Source organism: Ovis canadensis, chromosome X, assembly GCF_042477335.2.
Source record: "Ovis canadensis isolate MfBH-ARS-UI-01 breed Bighorn chromosome X, ARS-UI_OviCan_v2, whole genome shotgun sequence".
NCBI classification, from domain to species: domain Eukaryota; kingdom Metazoa; phylum Chordata; class Mammalia; order Artiodactyla; family Bovidae; genus Ovis; species Ovis canadensis.
This window is the reverse complement of record NC_091727.1, coordinates 88497232-88516924: the sequence shown is the minus strand read 5'-3', so window position 1 is coordinate 88516924 and position 19693 is coordinate 88497232. Positions and strand designations below refer to the sequence as shown.

The window sequence follows — 19693 nt, the reverse complement described above, 5'->3', positions numbered from 1 at the left end:
TCCAACCTCAGGGCTAGTTTTTGAACTCTCAGCCCCTCATTGTTCTTCAGCATGGAAACAGCTTCCAACATAGAAAGCCTAGGTGGTTCTTTGGTAGCTGTGTTTACAGCCTGTGAGTGTCCCAAGGCTGAAATTTCTGTTACAGATATTTCTCACCTTTTCAATTGAAGGATCAGTAGAGTTCCTATAGGAAGAGGTAACGTTCTGTAGGTTTTTTGGTAGTTGACGGTGTCCATGTTTCTGGTAGAGTGCTATAGAAGAGCTGTTGGAACAGGGAAGAAGTTGCAAGACACAGACCTGGAAAGACTTACTAAATACTATCCAGAGGGCAGAGCTAGTTGGGCTTGAAGACAGGACCTCTGGATGTCAGAGGGACTGGAGAAGCTTGGGGCTGGCCAACACTTCTGCCCACAAGGCTCTTGGGTCTGCTTGCCTCACTAGTAAAAAAACAAAAACAAAACACTACTCTAAGGTACTGCAGGTTGGAAACACGGATACAGCAAAATCACCAAATGCCTTCTCTTAATCGTTTGACGATGCACAGCTAGCTAAGAATGGAAGCTGCATGCGATTCTCGTTCCAGAGTTGCTCTCATCACATCGCCAGGTTGACTGGCCATTTTCCTTTGTTTTAGGCTACTGAACAACAAATCTCCAGGCTGTAGCCTTACCCCAGACCTGGCTTCTTGTTAATGGCATCTCTGCCGTCTCCTGAACCCATTTTCATTTCCTGCCAGCAAGAAGAGAGGGTATAAAACTGGTGCAGTCTGCAGGCCAGAGGCCCCATGTGGACACTTTTCTGGGGAGCTGGGAAGGACAATGGGCGGGTTTCTGTAACACTACACCCAGGCAGGCACTTCCCCACTTTGCTTTGGTCCAGCACGTCTAGGACTTGGCACAAATTTGTATGTTTGCGTTTCATTCCACTTGGCCCCTGGCCAGGAGGGATAATCTATTTTCATTTTGAAATTTCACTTGGCAGATCCTTAAAAGTCACCGGAGAACTTTTCCTGAGTAATAAAAAGCAACTTTTATTGAAAACTAATTATGTTTTTAGATGAATATGCCAGCTGTTTGAAAATGTTCTGGTCATGTTAAAGCATATTTTAATGGTGTGCTTACAAATGCAGATCCAATTGTGAAATCCTTTTTGACAGTAACTTATAAGCACTTTATTCCAAAGTGCCTCTAAGCCTAGTTCCATGCAGCTCGAGAAATCTGATAAATGGAAAAAATATCCAGTCATTGAGTAAATCAATGATTTGGGGAATGGGCAAAGATTGTAAAATTCAATACGGAACTTAACAATGTTTTTTCCTTAGGAGCTAAGACAGACAAAATACATGCAGATTTCATTCATTGAGCAGTTTTAAGCTTTTAGAAGGAATCAGAATTTCATGATTTAAGAAGGTTTGCATTATTTTGGGTATGCTCAGTTTTGTGTCTTATGACTGAGAGCACCTTTGTGTCTTTGGCTGTGTGCACACACAGGGTTATTGTGTGTTTCCTGTGTTCTAGGCTCTGCACTAACCCCACTGAAACATGGAGATGAATTAGACATTGTTTTTGCTTGCCAGGAATTCACAGTTTCATGGGTGGATCAGAAAAGAGGTGAGAACAGAAATGTAAACAAGCCAATAGGATGTGTGTATAAAATAAAGGTAGAAGAGAAATCTTGGGCTTACAGAGCTTGAGGAAGCAGAGACTTCTGACTGAAGGGACTGAGGAAGAGCATGATTGGGGCGAGGCCTTGAAGGGTGTGATTCCTACTGATGGGTAAAATATGGAGCAAGGCCATTTCTCATTGGAGGAATAATGACAGAGCATGACAAGGTGGACGGGCATGGTGTCCAGAAGAGCATGTGAAAGGAGATGAGGCAGTATGGACTGGATGGTGGAGGTCTCAATGTCCCCTCAAGAGCTTATAGTCTTTTCTGTAGAGGTTTGTGAGAAGGAGACCAGCATGCTGAGGCTTTGTTTGAATTTTGGTGGCAGGTGGGACTGGGACTGGAGGGGCCTGAAGATGGGGAAACAGACCAGCAAGCTATTGCAGTGGTTCTAGGGAGAAGTGATGAGGGCTGGAAGGGGGAATGAGAACAATTATCCAGTACATTTAATCCACACAGAGACTGATCCTGGCTAATTCCAGGTGATGGCAGGGATGGAGGCAGTTTTCAATCACTGGTTTTTATTGGCTTGACTTGGGAACATATCATCTCAACTCTCCACTTTGCTCTGCCTATGTCACAGCCAGTGTACACTTGGACAAATTACTCGATATCTCTAGGTTTCCTTTTCACCAGCTGTAAAACATGGATAATAATTCTTGCCATCAATGGTAATTGCCTTGTAGGAATGCTCTATGCATTTGTGTGAGTGCTAGCATATTCTTGGCATGAAATTTTCGTTAATAACATTGCTAATACGTCTGCTAACATACTTCAAGATCTTCAGAAAAGTCAACACCCCCCCCAGTACTGAATATCTTAAATATGAGGAAACATATCTTAAATATGAGTAATAAAAGGGTGACCCTATTTTGTTAAGCAATAATCCCTGATGGCTTCCCTCTCATTTGCAAATCCTCTGTGATTCATTTTCATTGAATTCACAGAACTTCATTTCATAATACAATGCAACCTCCAAAGTTGCCCTGAGAATTCCTGTTACCCTCTCAAAGGATGTTCGAAGCTCCTTAGACTGCTAGGTAGTGAGTTTCCCTATCTGTCTGTGGGTCTCAGATGAAGTTCAGGAGTGTCTCAGAGCTTGGCAGACCTCTTTGCCTGTGGCCCAAGGGCCCAGTGACTGAAAGGTGCTTTGTTTTGTGTGTGTGTGTGTGTGTGTGTGTGTGTGTGTGTGTTTGCTTTGTTATTTTTTAAGATGGTTATGGCAACTTTGAGGACAAAATGCCTTTGTTAACTGACCTCAGGCTATTATAGTGGGTTAAGGAAATAAATAGGCCGAATTCAGGGAAGATTTAGATTACATTTTATTTCAGGAAACCAGCCTACTCCCCTGTGCCCTCTCCCCAAAAGGCAAAAGTACACATTCACAAGACGCACGTGTGTTGTGATATGTTGATGTCAGAATTGTGTGTTTCAAAGCATCTGGAGTTGGCTGGTCAATATTAGCTAGGCTGAAAGAAAAAAAAAAAAAACATCTAAAGCCAATGGTGCATGTCAGCTTTGCCACCAGCAAACAAACAAGTAAAACTATTTTTGAGACTTAATACCAGTTCAGGTTTTAGGAGTTTGAGATTAACAAATACACACTACTTACTATACATAAAACAGATAACCAACAAGGACCTAGTATGTAGCACAGGAAACTATACTCAATATCTTATAATAACCTATAAGGGAAAAGAATCTGTAAAAGAGTGTGTGTATGTGCCACAACTGAATCTCTTTGGTGTACACCTGAAGCTAACACAACATTGTAAATAAATTATACTTCAATTTTAAAAATATGCAAAAATGTTGCTACCTTGGTTTAGGTCCTTTTGGACTGGTCCTTCACCAAAAAACAGGTGAAATAGGAAATTCAGTTAAGTGAGAACTGAGCCCCACACTGCCAAAAAACGTGACTTTCTGGTGGCAGTGTGCCCTCAGGAAGGGAGGCTATGGAAGAAACTCCATTTGGGCCACTGGCACCCCAGAGAATGCTGTAGCACCTGACTCCAAGATGGGGAGTTCAGCAGCCAAGAGGATTGTCTGCACATGTATGGGTGGGACCCCAGATGCCACTCTGCTAGAAATCAGCTCTTTCCAACAAGTCATTTCAGTGAAACAATCACCTCCAGGTGTGGCATCCAGTTCCTCCAGTGGCCTGAATTTCCCTGATGCTTCTCTACCCGCCAAAGACTCCAAAGGATCTGTCCCTGAGCTTCTCCAGGTGCCTTCCAGAGCAGCATTTCTCTGCACGTGTGTACACGTCAGGACTTGGCCATGCTGAGCCAAGTTGCCTGTACACCTTACCAGCTGGTTTCTGGTGAAGGAGCAGTCCCAAAGGACCTAAACCAAGATGGCCGATATTTCAATCCATCCAAATGGATTGCTTTAATAGGAATGGGAAGATTTAGTCTCTGAGAGTGTGGGACTGGCCCTGACTTGAAATCAGACCACTGGTTCACTGTTTATTCCCCACCTCCAAGCAGCTAAGAAGTAGAATTTCTCTTCAGAGCATAACCTCCACCTTTTCTTTGAAGTAACAGACGAAAGGAAGCATTTGGGACATAGCACTTACTTCTGAACAGAAAGCCCTGTTTCTCTTTAGAAAGGAAGGATTTAGAAGGCAGTCTGAATACAGATTCAAAAGCCCCAGGGTGCAGTGAGCCCCAGGTGCTCATTTTTTTTATTACTGTGATTTGGAGTCAATCATTTCAGCATTTTGATCTTCTGTCTCGTATAAAATGGGACAGTCTGATATCTGTCCCACCAGCCTCTTAGCATTAGTTGGAGGGCTGAAGAAGATGCCCCCCATACTATTTTTTTGAAAACTCTCAAGGATTATTTGGAAGTTTCTGTTTGAGATGAAGAATGTATTTGGAGCAAAGGGCGCATGCTTATCCAGGTTAATTACCTGTCACTAAAGGCAGGAAGAAACCAATAAGCAGACCACTCTTGTAGTCAAACAATACCGAATGACATGCCTGTGGCTTCCTTTCTCCTTATGTATAAATAGCACCAGATTTGAAATGATTTGTTTTTTCCATTTTAAGCACTTAACGTTTATTAACTCATTTAATCCTTACATCAATTAAATTAATACACAATTATGACACTTACAGTAAAATGAGGAAACTTAAGTATAGATGATTTAGATAATTTATCCAGAATTACAGGACTAAAATTACAGTGGTAAAAGATGTGATTTAAACTGAGGAAGCATGATTTGATCTTTGGTCAAGAGGTTATTACTGACCCTGGTTTAGACATGCAGTTAACTTTCCATCAATGACAGTGGTCGACCTCAAACAATTATAATAATTATTCTTTTCCCTACAAGGTTTCATCTAGAGGTGGGTTCACTATTTCTTCCCATCAATTAACTGGCAAGAATAAAATAGTCAAATATTAGCATATTTTCACCACTCATGCCACATATTGCCCATGTGCTTTACATTGTCCATTTAGGACGTTTGATTATGGACAGGTGAAACTGTCATGAACTTAGTCAAAAATATCTGTGACACAACTCTCAAGCCCCTATCACTCTTAGCTTAGGTACTAAACACTGTATGATCTTTCTGTGATAAAATACTATGTTTCTGAAGCCTAGTATACTTTTCTTTCTTTTTTTGTAAATATTCAAATAAATGGTTATTTCATCTAAGGAACTGAGCTGGTACTCTGCAGGTTGGGGAGGGGTTCAGTAGGCTTATCTATGATCCCTGACATGGAGGGGTCCATACAGGGATTTTTCTGAAAATGAAACAGAACACTACCAATGAGCAAAAATGCAATTTGATGAAAGCAAAAGTCACACTTCCAGAGATGCCATGACTTGTGTGTTTCTGCCTGTAGGTTGTTTTCTTTCCCCTTTGGAGTGTTGCCATGGTGTTAACCAGTAGAGGCACCACCCACCAGCAGATATAATTAATGCTTGGAAATTGAGGCTTTCAGTCTCACCAAGCACAGGGAAATGTCTTAATTTGACAGTGGGCCTGACCAAATGCTAATTTGTTCAGGGAGATAAAAGTAGCCAGTTATATAGCTGTGTGGTGTATTATCTATAATCTAAAGGGAAGGAGACCAACACCTACCCAGCTATTTTCATGCGTGGCCTCAGTTCTAACAACAGGGCTTTTCTCAGTAAGACTAGTAAATATCCTTGCATGGCATCACCTTATAGAAATCAAACAAGGTGGGATTGGAAGCCTCTGTTCAGCCCATGGGGACATCCTAGGCCACACGAGGCTCTCATAGGAAGGGTGTTCTGTAACCACTCTACTCCCAGAGGTTGTCTATGAAGTCATTTTCTGTAATAGGCCCTTCTTTGGCTCTTGACCTTGACATCTTATCTGATCTCAGCTCAGGAGATTGGCCCAAGTTTGGAAGAGGGGTGATGGGGATAGTGGTACTTTGAGATGAACCACTGAAAATGGAAGAGAGTAGGATTAAAGTTCAGTTCAGTTCAGATCAGTCGCTCAGTCGTGTCCAACTCTTTGCGACCCCATGAATCGCAGCACGCCAGGCCTCCCTGTCCATCACCAACTCCTGGAGTTCACTCAGATTCATGTTCATCGAGTCAGTGATGCCATCCAGCCATCTCATCCTCGGTCATCCCTTCTCCTCCTGCCCCCAATCCCTCCCAGCATCAGTTTTTCCAATGAGTCAACTCTTCTCATGAGGTGGCCAAAGTACTGGAGTTTCAGCTTTAGCATCATTCCTTCCAAAGAAATCCTAGGGTTGATCTCCTTCAGAATGGACTGGTTGGATCTCCTTGCCATCCAAGGGACTCTCAAGAGTCTTCTCCAACACCATAGTTCAAAAGCATCAATTCTTCTTTGGTGCTCAGCCTTCTTTACAGTCCAATTCTCACATTCATACATGACTACTGGAAAAACCATAGCCTTGACTAGACAGACCTTAGTTGGCAAAGTAATGTCTCTGCTTTTGAATATGCTATCTAGGTTGGTCATAACTTTTCTTCCAAAGAGTAAGCGTCTTTTAATTTCATGGCTGCAGTCACCATCTGTAGTGATTTTGGAGCCCCCCAAAATAAAGTCTGACACTGTTTCCACTGTTTTCCCATCTATTTGCCAGGAAGTGATGGGACCGGATGCCATGAGTTTCGTTTTCTCAATGTTGAGCTTTAAGCCAACTTTTTCACTCTCCTCTTTCACTTTCATCAAGAGGCTTTTTAGTTCCTCTTCATTTTCTGCCATAAGGGTGGTGTCATCTGAATATCTGAGGTCATTGATATTTCTCCCGGCAATCTTGATTCCAGCTTGTGTTTATTCCAGTCTAGCGTTTCTCATGATATACTCTGCATATAACTTAAATGAGCAGGGTGACAATAAACAGCCTTGACGTACTCCTTTTCCTTTTTGGAACCAGTCTGTTGTCCCATGTCTAGTTCTAACTGTTGCTTCCTGACCTGCATACAGATTTCTCAAGAGGCAGGTCAGGTGGTCTGGTATTCCCATCTCTTTTAGAATTTTCCACAGTTGATTGTGATCCCACAGTCAAAGGCTTTGGCATAGTCAATAAAGCAGAAATAGATGTTTTTCTGGAACTCTCTTGCTTTTTCCAATATCCAGCAGATGTTGGCAATTTGATCTCTGGTTCTACGGCCTTTTCTAAAACCAGTTTGAACATCAGGAAGTTCATGGTTCACGTATTGCTGAAGCCTGGCTTGGAGAATTTTGAGCATGACTTTACTAGCATGTGAGATGAGTGCAATTGTGTGGTAGTTTGAGCATTCTTTGGCATTGCCTTTCTTTGGTATTGGAATGGAAACTGACCTTTTCCAGTCCTGTGGCCACTGCTGAGTTTTCAAAATTTGCTGGCATATTGAGTGCAGCACTTTCACAGCATCATCTTTCAGGATTTGAAATAGTTCAACTGGAATTCCGTCACCTCCACTAGCTTTGTTCGTAGTGATGCTTTCTAAGGCTCACTTGACTTCACATTCCAGGATGTCTGGCTCTAGATGAGTGATCACACCATCGTGATTATCCGGGTCATGAAGATCTTTTTTGTACAGTTCTCTGTGTATTCTTGCCACCTCTTCTTAATATCTTCTGCTTCTGTTAGGTCCATACCATTTCTGTCCTTTATTGAGCCCATCTTTGCATGAAATATTCCCTTGGTATCTCTAATTTTCTTGAAGAGATCTCTAGTCTTTCCCATTCTGTTGTTTTCCTCTATTTCTTGCATTGATCGCTGAAGAAGGCTTTCTTATCTTTTCTTGCTATTCTTTGGAACTCTGCATTTATATGCTTATATCTTTCCTTTTCTCCCTTGCTTTTCACTTCTCTTCTTTTCACAGCTATTTGTAAGGCCTCCCCAGACAGCCATTTTCCTTTTTTGCATTTCTTTTCCATGGGGATGGTCTTGATCCCTGTCTCCTGTACAGTGTCACGAACCTCATGCCATAGTTCATCAAGCACTCTATCTATCAGATCTAGGCCCTTAAATCTATTTCTACTTTCCACTCTAGAATTATAAGGGATTTGATTTAGGTCATACCTGAATGGTCTAGTGGTTTTCCCTGCTTTCTTCAAGTTAAGTCTGAATTTGGTAATAAGGATTAAAGTTACTGAGTATCACCTATGTGCTTGGCATTCTGCTAGGCCTGCATGCCTGCCATCTCATTAGAACCTCCCAACACCCTAGGAAGTAAGGACTGAGTATTAGATTTCCACTGAGTGATCAGCCAGTATTCCCAAAGCCATGAAGTAAGCATGGGACCAGAATTCAAGCCCAAGTCCATGTTAACTTCCCACCTTGTGATCTCTTCACTACATCAAGGAAACTCCCACTCCATCTTTCCCTGTTAAATCCCAAAATGACACAGATGATAACTACTGAGGACAGGCCCTTCTCTTGGTTGCTCAGTGTCTTAATGTTGAGCATGTTCACCAAAACCATTTTAGAAATCAAGAAGATTTTTAAAGTCCAGCTCAGTGTTTACCAATGAAAAGAGGCTCCTTTCCCTGCTACTTCCACCAAATAATGAAGGTAATGAAAACTGTCTACCAAAATGTTGCTGTTTAGTAGCTAAGTCATGTCTGACTCTTTTGTGACCCCATGCACAGCAGCCCACCAGGCTCCTCTGTCCATGGGATTTCCCAGGTAAGAATACTGGAGAAGGTTGCCATTTCCTCCTGCAGGGGATCTTCCTGACCCGTGGGTTGAATCCATGTCTCCTAAATTGGCAGGTGGATTCTCTACCGCTGAGCCACCAGGGAAGCCCAATCTGCCCGAACAGTCCCTTGTGAACCTGATTTTCTATAAGTCATTTGCCTTTATATTTTTTTTGTGACTTCAAACTTTTTGAATATATACAGAGAAACAGGTATGACAACGGGAAAAACCCTCTGAGAGTACCTACTGTGTCTAATGGGTGAGTCAACCTGGATCCAGAGAAGGAGATGGTTATTTCTTCCAAAGTCACACAGCAAGAAAGTGGGAGCACTAGAACCTGACTCTGAAGAAAATCTCAGTGTGTGCCTACAGCTATAAATTAGATCACCCAAACTCTTTAGGGGGAGGTTCAGATAAGAATAGACTGTTGAATTCTGCAGTGACTTGACAGATCAGAGCATGTGACTTGTGTGGGAACCACATACATCTTAGGCATTAAAGCAAGCATTACAGTGTGTTATCTTTGATGGTAAGAAAAACCAAAGAGCTGGAAAAATAATTATTCCTGCAAGAATGAGGACAAAAATATTATCTAAGATTGTCTGATACCCAGTTCTATTTGAGGCTCTTTGGCTATTTTTATACATAACTATCCTTTCTTTAGTTATTCTGCCTTTCAGCTGCATTTAGCTCTTTGGAATTTTAACACAGTCTGTGTTTTTTATTTCGTTCTCTCTTGCATTTTGTTAAAACACAGTAACACTGCACTAGGGGTGGAACATGGCTAAATCATATAGTGGTCCTATCATATAGTTTATCATTTTTCAAAGAGGTTAAAGGGTTGGTACATATTAGAATATTAAAATTTGTTTTTCCAATATCTCCACCTTTTTGCTATATTTAAAGAAATGAATGCAGTCCATCAAAGATGATGCATGTCTCTTTGTGCACATGAGTTACAATCAAGACTGTAGCTGCATATGTTCCAATGTATTAACTTCAAGACTTCTGTGATAAAATACATATGGATACCTGGCTGTGTCTTCCTGTGTGTGGATGTTTCACTCTCCATGTCTTGTTAAACAATAAAAACTTACATTCAGTAATGACCCTTTGAAATGTGGGTAAGGGGTGGGTGTGTTTGTGAATGTGTCAGAGGAGTACACATGATGAATTTCCTCTTTTCTTCCTCTTTCTGCTCTCTACATTTTACTGGAGGTCCCTGAGTTCTTTCATCTCCTGAACAGGTCTACTCACCCAACAACAAAGAACACTGAGGATATACCCATGTAGAAAAGTCAGAAACTCTAATGCGATCTATAAAAAGGACTTTGTTTGGGGATCACAGGAGGGCATATTAATTATATGATTGAAAATGGAGTCCTTAAATGGTTTCTATCACAAGTAGATTCCTAAGTGATTAGGGGTGTGGCATCCTGGCAAAGAATGGAAAAAACAAAAACCACTAACTATAGAATGGATTAGTTTGAAAGAGTTTTAAAAGAGTTGAAGTGAAAGTCACTCATTTGTGTCCGACTCTTTGCGACCCAATGGACTACACAGTCCATGGAATTCTCCAGGCCAGAATACTGTAGTGGATAGCCTTTCCCTTCTCCAGAGGATCTCCCCAACCCAGGGACTGAACCCAGATCTTCCGCATTGCAGGCAGATTCTTTAACAGATAAGCCACCTGAGCCTCTAAACAGAGAATGGATTAGTTTGAAAGACTTTTAAAAGAAGATGTAGAAGCATAAACAAACGTGTTCATAAGAAATGTATAGAAAGAAATCTGCAAATGTGTGGTTTTCTTTTCACTTTACTGGATATATTCTTTTCACTTTACTGGAATTTCTGTATAGAAACAGCATAAGAAATCCAGTAAGTGGTGGGGTTAGGGCTAGAACTTGGCTTGTAACCAAGTGTCTTATCTGTTTTTCCTGATAAAACTTTATTATTATATAATGTTAAGTACTCTGCAGGTATACAAGGTATATAGAAGAAAACAAAGTTAAGGCATAATATCACTACCCAGAAATATTGACCTGATGGCTTATTTGTACATGTATGTGCACCTAGGAGACAAGCATTGGGATTTTCATTGCAACCAGCTTTGCACCTCGTTTAGCTCCTCTTAAAGTAGTATCGTGAACGTTATCCCATGTCATCGGATTGCTTCATTATCATCACTTGAAGCTCTCAGTGCCTTTCTCCCACCATGTGCCACCCCTTTGCAAGGTAACAGTGCTCCAATGGAAACATGTCATTTGCTAATGTTCTAAGCACTTTTGAATATTTACAAAAAAAGGTATTGTTGTATGGAAGAGTCACCTTAGTGTTTCCTTTTTGTTTCTGTTTTGTTTTTGCATCAGGTCCAAAGAAGAAAGATACGAAGGGGGAGTCTCTATAGCTGTTTGGCTTTAAGCTGGCTTGGCTTCCCTGTTTACCCCCAGATTTGTCATTATCACCTTCTGGTTTCTTATCTGTAAAGTAGGGGTGCCCCTCACTGGTGAAGGGAGGATTCCAATGAAGATTCTGGATCCTTTAACATGTAGGACTTGGCTAAGTAAAAGACAAGCTAGGATTTCCCAAGCTGTCTCTATAGGGCATGGCAAGGGGTGATCTTTGTGCCCAGCTCCCTGCTTTACTTAGATGGGCTCTTGGCAGATTATTGCTCTGGTAAATTTTCCTTTATCAATGTCCTTTTGTATTATAGATCAACTAATGATCAGCACTCCTAGGTTTCCGTGTTGGCATGTTTCTCATCACTCTATGACCTTGAACCAGTCATTTCCTGTCTGTGCCTTCCTCTCTAAAACATTGGAGTGTCTTGGGATTTCCCTGATGGTCCAGTGATTAAGTCTCCATGCTTCCAACACCAGAGGCACAGGTTCAATCCCTGATCAGGTAATTAAGATCCCATATGCCACATGGCACTGCCAAAAAATAAACAAATAAATAAGTAAAATGCTGGACTGTCTAAAGATTTGGACTAACTGATCTCCCCAGACCTACAAGTTCTAAAATTTTTATCCATCTATCGTATTCCAGACAGTGAATGGCTGACCACATGTGAGCATCTGATGTTCCATAGGCAGATATGGGGAAGTGGAAGACATTTTCTAATTTCCACTCACCACTTGCTCCATGGACCACCCTCCCTCCTCTGCCCTGGATTTCTTCTAGAAGTCAAGTGCTTCTTGGCTTCTTGCAAAACAACATTTTGATGAGTTAATTAATTAATTAATTTTTTAAGCTCCCTTTTTTTTTTCACTGTAAATTTTAGAGTACATGGTCTGTGCCCTAGCTAGTTTCAGTGATTAACCAAAATGTTTTTGTTTATTTTTGCTTATTTTTAAGGATCATTATGACATAAGATTTTAATATAGGGACGTGTTTCAATCCATTGCATTTACTGCCCTTATTCACATTCAAGTTACCCCATATTTGGCCAGTAGGAGCCAGATATGACCTTAGTCATCTTTAGTTGCCTGTTTAATTTCTCATTTGACAAGCGTTTCAGGCTTATCCTTTACATTTCTCTATTTATCCTTTATGTTTCTGTCCCAGACCAGGAATGAGCTATTTCTCCAGGCATTATTGATTCTTATTAGTGGGAAATAGTACTAAGACACCACAATATGAACTGCTATTTTTTTCTCTCTTGTAAAAAATTCTCTTATCTGATATATGCAACTTTTTTCTCCACTTAGTCACTCATCTGTTACATTGCTTGTGATGTTTGTATTCCATACACTTTTGCTGTCATATAGATCTCTCATTTAAAAGATATTGACTAAATTAAATCAATGACTAAAATATTGTTCAAAAGTATTCATAACTGAGAATTCTGTATTTATCACTCAATGTTGAGGACAAAGATCTTTTCTTTTTTTTTTCTTTTTTTTTGTGTACTTTCTTAAATTTTTATTTTTACTTTATTTTACTTTACAATGCTGTATTGGTTTTGCCATACATTGACATGAATCCACCACGGGTGTACATGCGATCCCAAACATGAACCCCCCTCCCACCTCCCTCCCCACAACATCCCTCTGGGTCATCCCCATGCACCAGCCCCAAGCATGCTGGATCAGCAACATACCGACTTTATTTTACTTGAAATGTCCATTGGTTAAAATGAAACAAAGACTTCGGCAAATGTTTTTAAAAGTATTTTGAAACTTAACCCAGACTTCTTGCACCAGTGCCTTTATCTGACTGTTATGTTTACTGTTCTCATTTCTTTAAATCCTGAGGCCTGCAGTGTCTATGACAATTGTTGTTGTTGTTGAGTTGCTAAGTTGTGTCTGACTCTTCATGACCCCATGGACTGTAGCCCGCCTATATGTGCAGTAAGAACCAGTAAATATAAGCTGACAGTCAAACTGTTTTATTGGCAGGAAAAAAAGCATTTAGTATGTTGCTTGTCAATGTAAAATAATAGTAGCCAAAGCTAAAAGTGAATTTCTTCACTTCATATCAGTAGAAATGGCTCCTTTGTTAGAAGCGTGTGATGGTGCTACAGGCAGACGAGGAGCGTAGTCTTCTCTCTATGTCTATTCTTCATTAATCTTGGATCCCAGATAGGTTTTTCATTGAAAATTCTTTTTCTCCTTTGGATAACTGCTCGTGTTTATAAGATGTGGCTTAGTTTTCACTCAGCTATGGACTAACCTTTTCTCTCTCAAGCCTTTAAAAATGAATATTTCATAGCATCATTCACCTTCTTTTATACTCAGAGTGTTTTGGAAGATGAATAAGAGAACACAGGTTGCAAAGCCAGACAGAATCCCTTCTCTTATTTTCGTTGTATCAATCTGAGTGTTGGTTTTGCTAAAAGGATCAATGCCATTTATCTGTTGGAGCACATTAAACCCCTGCCTAAAGGATTTAGGCTAGTGTTTTCCCTTCTACAAAGGAATTACCACTGACTTACAAACAGCATAGTAAGAGGTTTAAGGCATTTTATCGATTTACTTCATTCATTCATTCATTCTGCATTCCCTGATATCTTCTGTCTCATGTAGAAGACAGACAAGTAAATGAGCCATGGCAACACCATGCCCTCTAACAGAGAAATGGCCAGGATGCTGTGGGAACTCAAGCAATGAGGGACTCTGCCATCAGGGATGGTTTCTCAGACTGGATTTGCTTCTTGAAGACTGAGGGCCAACTCACTGGCAGAAATTGGTTGGGAATGACGTCCTAGTAGGTAGAAATAGATTGTACCAAAGCAGAGAAATGTGAAAGGATCAGCTGAGTTTGGAAAGAAGGAAATTCAGCCTGTGTAGTCATTGGTATGCTGGCAGAGAGGCAGACAGAGTGCGGTGGGGTTCCTGGACGCAAGAGAAGCTTTAGACATTTGATTATTTCTGTTAGAAAAAGCTTCCGTGATAGCTCAGTTGGTAAAGAATCTGCCTGCAATGCAGGAGATCTGGGTTCAGTCCCTGGGTTGGGAAGATTCCCTGGAGAAGGGAAAGGCTACCCACTCCAGTATTCTGGCCTGGAAAATTCCATGGACTATATTCCATGGTGTCACAAAGAGTTGGACACGACTAAGCAACTTTCACTTAGAAAAATACAAAGCTCATTCAAGTACATATTTCACTGTGATCCTGTGGTTCTGCATGAAGCCTTTCTGATCCACATGCAGAGACAAAGGTATCGAGAAAACTTATGTTAGCAGGAAAGTAGGTTATTCCTCACGAACTCCTGCTCATCCTTCAAGACCTAGCTGAAATGACACTTGCAAGGAAGTCTCCCTTGATCCTTGACTTGCTGGTATCCTCACAAAGCACTTACCACACATTATAGGAGTCATTTGCGTGTGTGTGTGTGTCTGTGTGTGTGTGTGTGTGTTTGGCCACACCACACAGTATGCAGAACCTTAGTTTCTCAACAGGGATCAAACCTGTGCCCACTGCAGTGGAAATACAGAGTCTTAACCACTGAACCACCACAGAAGTCCCAGGTGCCACTTTTTTGAATTGCCTATCTTGCTTATTGCTGTATCTCAAGGCTCAGTGTAGTTCCTGATTCACAGAAGAAGGTTTATACATATATATATATTTTTTTTTAATTTTAGTAATTTTTGAATATACATTAAGCCCACTAAAACTCTATGAAGGATGCAAGTACAACCTTGAGCATATATGCCAGAAATCAATCTGTTAGCTCAGAGAGCCAGAGAAAGGGACACAGTTTGAAACTTTATATATAAGACATGAACTATAAAGCATGAAGTTGAAGGGTTTTGGTTTTCCATTTGCCTTTCACAGCCCAGGGTGGCATCCCAAATATTTCTGCCTGGGAATATTTTGTTGTTTGCAGGGTTTTTTGTTGTTGTTTTCTTGCTGTTATTTTTGATCAACAACCAATACTTTTATATGATGGTAAACTGAGTTATATTGGATCAGCTAGAAATCTTTTAGGCTTTCAAATCATGGACATTACATATTCAAAACAGGACCTAATGTTTCAGAGCTTCATATTCTACTATAATTATATGGTTCAATGCAAGTGATTATATCTCTTCTTCAGTAACGGGCTGAAAAGTTTTGGTTTGCTGGTTCCCTCATAATTTACTGCCTAGGTATAATAGGCCAGTCTTGCGGAAAAAAAGATGATAAATGATGCTGGCTAGGATTCATAGATTTATTAAATTTCTATCAAACAGTGCAACAAAAAAATCTGCTTAAGTTAGAAATGGGCTCAAATTTTTTAATCAAAATTCATGAGTCCTGATGCTTGGTTCAGTAGGTCCAAGGAAGGCTTGAATTGAAGACTGATTAAAGAAAATAAAAGGCTTATTTGAAGTAATTTTTCAATGACGGCTTTTAATTGGATGTTAAATCAAATTCTTATCTGCCTTTGTGCAGATAGCACATTATATAAAATACAGTTAGTGCCACTACCACTGTAACGGATACACTGAATAACAATTCACTTCTCACTTTACATTGAGGGGGAGAAGGGCTGCGGTTGTCAGCCTGTCAGAAATTAAGTATGTAAATTAATGCTTAAGTGTATGAATATGAAGATGATTTACAAGAGGCTCGGAGTGTTGTTGGGGGGAAATCCTGAGGTTTCTCTTTTCCCTTCAAGGTTAACAAGTGCTTGGTGACCTTTATGGACTGTGCGTGCGGTCATGGGTGTGCCCACGTGTGCACTTGGCCACCGAGCTTTGGCCGGGAGCTAAAATTCTCCTGAAGAGCAAATCCTGGACTCATTCCAAAACGTCCCTTTCTGCCATCCATGAATATCAGCCCATAAAAGCAATTTCATTAGCATTTCCTCATTTTCCAGTCTAAGCAGTGAGTGGGGCCTATTAGTATGGGCCCCCATCCATTCTTAGCAGACGATGGGTGCCGTGCCTTGGAGAGGGAGGGTGCTGCAGGGTGGGGGAGTGGGTTAGGGAGCATCCCAGTCAGCAAATGGGAGCACTTGGGACCCTGTTTGGAGACAGCAGTGGAGGTTTCTGGAAAAGCACGTTTCCCATTGGAGCCCGGTGGTGGGGGAGGGGAGAACAAATGCATCTTTCACAGCTGACTGAGATCTGGGCAGTTTGCAACAGTTAATGGAACTTTCCTAAGTGCTGAGTTTAACTCCCAGGATAGCGTTTACAAGTGGAGGGAATGGAGTTTGCATAGACTGGTTTTCTCATATACATTTTTAATGGTAGATCTTTAGTAGACAGCTCATTAATTTCATGGTTCTTTATTGCCAAGAATAATATCCTTTAGGCTTGGGAAAAGTTTCTCCCATTTTTGTTCTAATTTTCAGAGGAACTGTAAAAGCTGTGCTTCATAGAACTTTAAAAGGGGAAACCCCAGCCCAAAGTTCAGCCACAAATACATCTTCATTTTCCTGTTCTCCTAAATAGAATTGCATGTGTATTGGCCTTCCATGTTTGAGATTATACACAAACTAATCATTCTGCTGCTTGAAAATTGTTCAAGGTAGTGAAATTTATGTTGCTTGACAAGTCTGTTTTTATTGCATATTTTGTTGACCTTTTTTGAGAGTAGAATTTAGTTTAATTGCAGATTTTAATTTCATTAAGAATTATACTGACATCTGTTCCACAATCCTTGAGCACCTACTTTGGGCAGGCTAGTTACTTTATAAAACCTGGAGCATCTGAGGAATGGCCCAAGGCCACATGGGAGGGAGTGACCAAGCTGGCACTGAGACCCCACTTGCCCTAAACCCAGACCCAATGCTCTACAACCCCACGCAGCATGCTTTCCTTCCTCATTTTCTCACAGCGTCTACAAGGTAGCTGGCATTGAAGCCCATTTTACAGATGAGAAAACTGATGCTTGAGAAGGTTAAGTGATTAAGAGTGTAGCAATTAGGATACTGATATGGAATCTGAGCCAAAATCTTTCTGTTTCCTCCCTTCACTGCTGTCACCTCCCTTCCTTACATTGTGGGCACTTTCTTCACCACAGTGCTGGATCTCACACCTCTAATATTCATTTAGAGTGATCCCTTCTGTTATCTTATCTTTCTTGATTTTCTTTTTTGAGGGGAGAACATTTCCCACCCTTCTTTTGAGAACTCTTTCCTTGACATTGTATGTTTCTTGTTCTCGTCTCCCCTTCCCATCTGTCATCCCGTGTCTTTCCTTGCCCCAGCCTGGGGGATCATTTTAGTGTTTTGACCATGAGCAAACTCAGCCATCAGATTTATTCATTCCCAGTGTGCCAATTCTCTTAACCAGGTAGTTGACCTGTGCCATCTCTCCCAGACTCCCTTCTTGCACTTCCAGTTGTCTTCTGCTTGCCCCTGATCAGGATTTAAATCTGCATTGTACAAAGTACTTACTGTATCACACTGAGAAGGGCAATGGACATCTCTAAGTCATACATTTCCCAGTTGCAAACTAGAAATAATCAGTGCCTCATAGAGGTTTTGCAACAATTAAAAATGAGATAATGGAGGTAGAAGACTGAGCCCAGTACCTGGCACACAATAAGCACTTAGCAAATGGTAGCTGTTGTTTCTGTTTCTGTCTGTTTCTGTTATTAGTACTCTCACTATTAGGCCACATGTCACAACCTGCCTTGTTATTCTTTTATTTGTTTATTTATTTAATTGAAATATTGTTGATTAATAATATTGTGTTAGTTTCAAATGTACAGCAAAGCGATTCAGTTATTCTACGTGTGTGTGTGTATGTATAGACACATTCACATACATATATATTTTTTTCAGATTCTTAATGTCCGTGTCTCATCTCCCTGAGAGACCTTGAGCAACTTGAACTGGAGATATCTATGTATCAACCTGCCTCCATAAAGCAGCATACCCTTGATTCCTCTTTTGATGGCAAGAATTTACAGGATTCATTTTCATTCTCTGAACCAAGTATAACAATTTATGCATATTTCCCAATTCTCGAGTGTTTACAGATCATAATTGAAAGTACATAAAGATATCATGTTTACAGCACAGACGTGTTTCATATTCTGTGCTAGCACTGTTGCCTAATATTTCAAGGAAAGAGCCAGTTTCTGTACAGATCTGCTAGTCTCACCGACATTTTTGATGCAGTTACTAACATGCTTTGGTCACATGTGGCCAGTTCACAATGCTGGATTTGAAGTGCTGTGCAGCTAATAAATTATCTGGATAGCCATTTGAATCCTTTCCCCTATCTTGTTGTTGTTCAGTCGCCCAGTCTTGTCCGACTCTTCTGAACAGCTAATTCATTAGCTGCATTGTGATATATGTGAGAGTGAGATCTTTCTCTCTGTGCTCTCATGGTATTTGTAAAATAAAATTGCCCTGGGAATGTGAGAGTGTGGTACTGGGATTCCTAAACTCGTGGTGCATTTCTGCACAGCTCTAAGATGGCCTACTGACCGTGGCAGACAGTGTGTGGCCGGGTCAGCTTTCCTCTAGGAGAAGGCACATTAGAGCATGAGAAGGTACTGAGACAGCTCTTGGAGATAGCACATGTGACTTGAGCATCATTGTGTATGTGGGTACCAGTGGACACAGAAGCTTCTGAATACAGAAGCCACCATCTCGTTTTGGGTGGCCACATTTCTAAATAATTGTGACATAAAAATCCCTCACCTTCTTAACTAGGCCTCTTGGATTCTGCCATGACCTGTTTGTTCACTCTCCAGGCCCTACTTTTCTCACGCCTTCTTCTCCACTAATTCATAGCCGCCTTCCAAATGCAACAGAGCCAATGAGTTATTATATGGACTTTGTGAGTTCTAGCCTTTATCCACTGCTAGACTGTGCACCGATCTCCATATGTCCAGTACTCAGCATGATTCCTTGGACCAAGGATGAGCTTTTTTGGTGTTTATAGGTAGAAGGAAGAGGAAGCGGGTAGAGTGAGGAAGGCAGGCTTAAGACGGTAATTTAGTCAAACCACTGGGGGATCAAACAACTCATTTAACAGCTATGGAATTTGCACATATTTATTCCTGAATAGCATCCCAATTAAAAAAAAAACTGTATTTCAAGTGAGAGAATGTCATGGTCACATTAGTATTGAACGAGCCACAACACGCCCCTGATTTAATCATATTGTGCAAAAATTTAAACAGTGATGTAAGGACATAGCCCTTTTGGGGCATTTGCTGTTTTTTAATTTAACCTTTGTGGCAGCTGAAACCATCTCCTCAATAAGGCAACATTATCTGGTGAAGACCCTAATGACCATTGGCACAAATTCCTGTTTTTCTTTTAATGGCAGAGAAGAAAAGTAGTGTGTTACTTCCACATATATGTCTCTAATTATAGTTTTTGCATTATACCGTTTTAATTGTCTTAAATGCAGGATTTGATGTTCTGCCAAGAACTTCTCAATGATTTCTTCATTAAGAAGAGGATTTGTAGACATCGACTCCATTTCTT

At 40.7% G+C, this 19693-nt stretch overlaps 1 protein-coding gene across 3 annotated transcripts in view; it reads left to right on the top strand.

The window, feature by feature from the left end:
* Positions 1-19693, top strand: part of AFF2 (ALF transcription elongation factor 2) — a 538570-nt gene that overhangs the window by 258585 nt on the left and 260292 nt on the right. The gene's annotated exons all lie outside the window — the stretch shown is intronic.